Consider the following 7,223-nt stretch of genomic DNA (forward strand, 5'->3'; position numbering starts at 1 on the left):
TAAAACTAAACTTCCACCTTACTGCTGGCAAGTCATGCTGGGACTTGTAGTCCCATAGCTAGTTTCCCATCTGTGGTCATTACATAATTATGTTCACATGATATCTCATGTTGAAATGCCCATAATCAAATTCACTGTTCTGCGCTAACACATTATATATTTACTTTAATTTTAACATTAATTGTACATTTTTAACTCAATGATATGCTTTAAGTATTTATATGAGTTTAGACATAGATGGCAGGTGATTATTAGATTTCAACGCACTCACTTTGTTGCCCCTAAGTAAGCTTATAAATGCCCATGACTGCCTTAACTGAGAATATACATATCCTTAACAATGAGGCTTTATTTGATATAAGTGTATCATATATATGTCATTTAGATATGATAAATTATATAATATAGAACTAGGAGCACGGCTGATGTAAAAACTTAATAACAGTATCTATTAATGTGTCACTATTACCGCTGTCAGACCTATCTACCTGATTTTTGTATTTACAATAGAAATTATTTTCTGGATTCCATTCAAGCATGGGACAGCACTTTATTCTGGAAATCAGTTACACGCATTCACTTCAGTTGATCCAGTAGTAATTTGTAGACCTGTCTAGGAATTGGAAGACTGCAACATGTGAATAATCCAGTTTCTTAATGAAGCAATGCACAGCATTACAGCACTGATCATTCTCATATACTTACAAACCAGGAAAGATTTTCCTTTTAGTTAGAATTGTGATGTGATAATATTAAATAGTGCAAGACAGTCCAACTGGCAGCCCACCGAGGCTTTGTGACATTCTGAACACCATCAAAGACTCTGCTGTTCGATCCAGCTCAAGACTATCTCTAGATAGGTGCAAGTAAAACCTGGTAATGGGTTTTGCAAAAGGATAATACTCCTGGGATCTCCATTACATCTATCACAATTATTTTTTTTCTTTATTTATATTTATATAACAACTTTCTCCCAATAGGACTCTACATTGTAGATGGTCAGGAAGCCATTTGCGTACACTCAGATGCTATTCTATGGGATCATTCTCATAAGTCCCTTCTCTATTGGAGCTTACAGTCAAAATTCCCTATCACACACAAGGATCCATTTTTGTCAGACGCCAAGTACCTTGCTAGTATGATTTGAAACTGCAGTACCCCCACAAAAACTCAGTAAAACATACAAATTACACTCAGTTATGATCCATACATTGCTGCTGATAGGGTTCAAAATGCAAAGGAAACCTTTACATAAACAGTAAAGTTCCTGGTTAGGTTCCCCACTGGTTTTGATATTGAGGAGTTAAAAATTAAATTCAGTGCCATTTAAAAAAAAAAAAAAGTTCCCTGTAGTTGCCTTAGCTTGCCAAAGTGTTATATTATTATTTCCATAATGGGATAATATACTTTACATCTCTCAATCAATCAATACATTTGTAATCTTTCTGAAACTTTCACACCTTTACCAAAACAAAACCAGAACACCTCTTGCTGGTCTATGTGCATGATACATTGCTCTGCATGCAAAGTGAGAGTCAAGCTATGAGGCACATTTACTGTCCACAATGCAAATAAGCCTTATGCCATGTAAAGAACCCGCAGTCCGTTGCAAGGCTATGTTTCCAATCCACTTCAACTATCAGAGATTACATAAACTTCACCCTCCCACAAAGGAAATATATGCAATTTCTGCCTTACCTTTAATATTGCTTCGTTATTTCTTCTGCATTTAGTCTCCACAAGTTCTAAAATAACAATATATTGCTTCTACCAGAGTTAAGGTATTTTTCGACAAATGGTTAGATTCTCCTTCTGCATTACAATTCCCACAATGCCCCAATCAGAAGTCGTTGAAACCACACAGGAAATCTCACAGAGATCACAGCATTGGGTGGTTAGAAAATAATTTACAAAAGTTAGCATTTTTTTTTCTCTCTTCTTTCATCATCCCAGACACACACATTTCAATAAAAGCTGCATATTGATAACATTCGTGACTAACTTGGATACAAATCAGCATATCACAATTTGCTGCAAAATTCTAAGGGGTATTTTTACTAAACTGCGGGTTTGAGAAAGGGGAGATATTGCCAATAGCAATCAATCAGAATCTAGCTGTAATTAATGTACTAAACAAATGATAACTAGTGGCCTGATTCATTAAGGATCTTAAATGAAGAGGTATCTTATTTCAGTCTCCTGGACAAAACCATGTTACATTGCAAGGGATGCAAATAATTTTTCTGTTTTGCACATAAGTTTAATACTGACTGTTTTTTCATGTAGCACACAAATATCAACTTTAAATTTCAGTGTACAAATAAGCTATCAAGTATGTGTGTGCTACATGAAAAAACAGTCAGTACTTAACTTATGTGCAAAACATAAAAATAGTTTGCACCCCTTGCAATGTAACATGGGTTTGTCCAGGAGACTGAAATAAGATACCTCTTCACTTAAGATCCTTAATGAATCAGGCCCTAGAATCTGATTGGTTGCTATAGGCAACATCTCCAGTTTTTCAAACCTGCAGTTTAGTAAATCTATCCCTAATTCTTTACAGTTTTTTAGATATAAGATAAAGAGAGCACTGTGGGAATCTATTCATTACAGCTTTAGTAAAAATAATACAAATCCCTCACTCCTTAAATTAAACTGTTCCTTACAATACATTATTGTAAAATAGCCTGATACTCTGCTTTTGATATTGTCTGATCCCAATTCACAAAATCCATCAACATAAGGTGGCTGGGATCAGCCATTTCCATTTCGGTTTGCTGGAATTTATTGTTTGGGTCAATTCTGTCTAAGTAGTATATTTAACCATAATACTGATGTACTTTAAAGACATATACTTTGCTATAATAAAGACTCAGCTATAACATGAAAATGATGGCATATTTAAAGTGCACCCATTGCTTACACACAGTGAAAGCAAACTGAACCATTGCTCCTGAGAGTGCAACCTCAATTCACTCTACAATAACAAGTCAAAAGCAAAACTGTTTGTTTCTGAGATATGTTATTGCTTGGTAAAGCTGAGCATATAATCTACAATGTTTCCTCAAACTATAGTCACTAGGTTCCACTGGAGTCTGTGGACGTTACTTGATTTTACCATGGCCAGTGAAGCAGCTGTCATTCTTGTTAATAAATGTAACTATGTAGAGGCAGAACTAGCGAGATGTGGGCCCTGGTGAACGGAGACGAAGAGGAGGAAACCGGGGCTCCTGACTCTCTGCATTTGCCATGCAGCGAGCCCCATTATCTCCATGGGCCCCGGTGCACGGCAACTGCCATGCCAATGGTAGTTCCGCCACTGTAACTTTGCAATTAAAGCTGGTTCTCTTTGTCACATATACCAATATATTTACTAAACATGTAGTGAAAGAATAACCGTGTAAAAAAAATAAAATAAATAATATAGTATTCCCCTTTTTTTAACATAATGCCAAATGAGAAAAGCAGTAAAAAATGATCAATTATGTTTAGTGAAATTGTATATAGTAAAGCTGATTTAGTATAAACAGTATATAATGGTAGTTCAGTATAACTATATTTCTGAGTAAAGTATAGCTCCAGAAGCTATAATAATATCATCATATTATTTTATTCCTCAATCCTGTTAAATGTAGTGTGAGGAAGTCTGAAGTAGAGATGCTCGGGCTTGGTTTTCCAAGGCCACCCGAACATCGCAGATCCGACTACCGAGCCAGCCTGGCTCGGTAATTTCGCGCACCCTCGGAACTGAATACGAGGCAAAATGCCATTGTTGCGTCATCAGATCTTGTGAGTTTTGGATTCTATATGTACTGCCCTTCACAGAGATCCGCTGCCATTTCACAGACAGACAAAGAAGAGGTAGCAGCGTTCTTGGCAGTCTCCAGTGCAGTTAGCCAGTGTCATAACTACAACAGAAACAGGAGTGATGACAGTATTCTTGGCAGTCTCCAGTGACATTGTACTGTGCCATAGCTCACACTGAAACAGGAGAGAAGGCAGTGTTCTTCTCATCAGTCTCCAGTGACATTGCTCTGTGCCATTGCTCATACAGAAACAGGAGGGGTGGCAGTGTTATTCTTATCAGTCTCCAGTGAAATAGCTGTGTGCCATTGCTCATACAGAAACAGGAGGGGTGGCAGTGTCTTGTCACTCTCCAGTCACATTGCTGAGTGCCATTGCTCATACAGAAACAGGAGGGGTGGCAGTGTCTTGTCACTCTCCAGTCACATTGCTGAGTGCCATTGCTCATACAGAAACAGGAGGGGTGACAGTGTCTTGTCACTCTCCAGTCACATAGCTGTGTGCCATTGCTCATACAGAAACAAGAGGGGCGGTATTGTTCTTGTCACTCTCCAGTCACATTGCTCTTGCCACTCCCCAGTCTCAGTGCCACTGGTCACACAGAAACAGTGGTAGCAGTGTTCTTGTCACTCTCCAGTCACATTGTTGTAGCTGTCTTACAGTTCATTGACTGCACTGTTAGCTTAGATGCCTTAAGCCCATTGTTAGCTTGCATTGTGGGAGCCCAAACAAACCAAGCACTTCAGCCACAAAAGTGGCACTGCTTGTTGCTGAAGTGCTTGGTTTGTTAAACTGTACCTGCTACCCCTCCTGTTTCTGTGTGAGTTTGTTAAACCTTTTTAACATATGGGTCTCAGTGCCATTGGTCACACAGAAACAGGGGTAACAGTGTTCTTGTCGCTCTCCAGTCTCCAGTCACATTGTTCTTGTCACTCTCCAGTCTCAGTGCCATTGGTCACACAGAAACAGGGGTAGCAGTGTTCTTGTCACTCTCCAGTCTCCAGACACATTGCTATGTGCCATCGATATGGATTCACATTAGTCCACAGAAGACCAGGAGCACCAAGCAGCTGCTGGCACCAGTCATGATGATACTAATCTATCATGTCATCTGCTAAAGCCTATGTTCAAGTGCATAGTGGTTTTAAGTCAGTGAAACAAAAATTTTAAAAAAAAGCTTTTACCTTTCTAAAGAAAAAACACCTTCTAATAAAGGTGAAAGTTTCCTGTTGGCAACATGTTATTCTACTCACAATATTAACAAGCATACCAGCATCAGCCAGCTCCCTTCTCTCAGCTAAATCCCAGCACCTGTATCTACACTGTCATCATCCTCACCCTCATCTTCACCCTCATCAGTGTGTATATCATCCTCACACAATACTAATTCATCCCTGCTGGAATCCACCATTACAGAAGTATCTGTACTTTGATGTAATTGCCGGTAATGATGCCTTCAAGGTGCTGAAACCATTCCAAGTAGTCACCTGTGAAGTGAGATCAAACAATTCTAGCTTGAGCAAAGTTATTACCTTAATTGGAAAAGCAGCTTGAGAAATTGAAGAAGGAGATGAAACAAAGCAATTAGGCTAAGTATGTCAGACTTTTAGATCAAGTACTTTATTCGCTTCACAAGGATCCAAAAGTTAGTAACATCTTGAAATCGGATTACTACATTTTGGCGTCTATGCTTGATCCTAGGTTTAATAGCTATGCCTTTTCTTTATTTCTAACTGTCCCAGTTCTCAAGAGATGCAATGAGCTCCTAGGGAGCAAGTGGACTGTTCAAGTGGTACGTGACACTATGGCGTCTCCTACTTCAGCTTCTCAGGCTACTCCAGCTAGAAAAAAACTAAGCTTTTAAAAGTGACCCAGGGATGATACAGATGAGTCAGCAGAACATTTTGATATCTGGTCTGGTCTAAAAGAATTGCCCAAAAATCGTGGCACCTCTGCCGTAACTCCACCTGATCCTACAATCAACATCCAAAGGATGGTGGAGGATTATTTAATGACAGCATAGAAATAGACAGTCCCTTTACATACTGGGAGAATAAAAGGCAATTTGGAGACCCATGTACAATCTCACTTTGCAACACCTAAGTTGCCCACTCTCCAGTGTGTACTCGGAAAGAGTTTTCAGCACAGCCGAGAACCTTGTCAGTGATCGGCGTAGGAGGCTACTTCCTAAAAAGGAGGAAAATATGATGTTCATCAAAATGAACTACAAATTCCAGAAGGAAGGCCTTTACCAGCAATTATATCAAAGTAAAGAGACTTCTGTAATGGTAAATTTCAGCGGGGATGAATTAGTATTGTGTGAGGATGATGTACACACTGATGAGGGTGAGGATGATGAGAGTGTAGATTGCAGGTGGTGGGAACTAGCTGAGAGAAGGAAGGTAGCCGATGCTGGAATGCTTATTAATATTTTGGGTATAATGGCATGTTGGCAATTTTATTTTTTTCTACAGTAAACTTTCACCTTTATTAGAGAGGTGTTTTTTTCTTTAAAAAGGTAAAAGCTTTTTCTTACATTTTTGTTAAAGAGACTTCTGTAATGGTGGATTCCAACGGGGATGAATTAATATTGTGTGATGATGATGTACACACAGATGAGGGTGAGGAAGAGGCTGAAGATGATGACAACTACATTGTGCCACTCTATAATTAATTGACAGCACTGTTAACTTAGCTGCCTTAAGCCCATTGTTAGCTTGTTTTGTGGGGACCCAAACAAACCAAGCATTCAGCCACAAAAGTGGCACTCCTTGTTGCTGAAGTGCTTGGCTTGTTAAACAGTGCATGTCCTTTTTAAGATCCAACATAAGGGTAGGTGGGAGGGCCCAAGGACAATTCTATCTTGCACCGCTTTTCTTTCTTGACACTGCTGTGTGGCACTGGCAATGTTTCCTAGATGTGATAATGGTAATTACTACAGCCCTATTGCCTTTTGCAAACAGTCTGATCCGAATTAAGAAAATGCAGTTTTATTTCTAATGGCAATTACTACAGCCTTATTGCAAGTTGTCCTTTCACTGTTTGTTTGTTTAAACATTTTACTGCTAAGGTTTGTTGGGGGGGGGGTTATTGAGGGCTTGAATGAAGTACTCTAATCACATGTGTCTGTTAAGCAGATATATTCATAGTAGAATGGCTGCAAAGCCAGTGATGGCTGCTTAGTTAGTGTGTATAGCTCTAAGTGTATAGATACAAGGGTGAAACAAAAAATTTAAACAGCATAATTTGGAGTTATCCCGGAGTTACACTGGAGGAAACAGGAGAAGAACATTCTGCCTATTAACTCAGCTTCACAATGACAACAGTCAGTATTCACCTGAAATTCCATATTCTACCTCTGATGTTTTCAACTCACTCTGGCTACAAGCTACATGCAACATGAGGACTGTTTTGGACTC

At 39.0% G+C, this 7,223-nt stretch overlaps 1 protein-coding gene across 1 annotated transcript in view; it reads right to left on the bottom strand.

The window, feature by feature from the left end:
• Positions 1-1,806, bottom strand: part of GRAP2 (GRB2 related adaptor protein 2) — a 136,706-nt gene extending 134,900 nt beyond the window's left edge. The window contains exon 1 of the mRNA XM_075183010.1: positions 1,699-1,806. The gene's annotated coding sequence lies outside the window, so the exon portion shown is untranslated. The remainder of the gene's footprint in view (positions 1-1,698) is intronic.
• Positions 1,807-7,223: the final 5,417 nt, after the last annotated feature.

The sequence above is a fragment of the Mixophyes fleayi genome, chromosome 8 (genome assembly GCF_038048845.1).
Source record: "Mixophyes fleayi isolate aMixFle1 chromosome 8, aMixFle1.hap1, whole genome shotgun sequence".
Classification (NCBI taxonomy): domain Eukaryota; kingdom Metazoa; phylum Chordata; class Amphibia; order Anura; family Limnodynastidae; genus Mixophyes; species Mixophyes fleayi.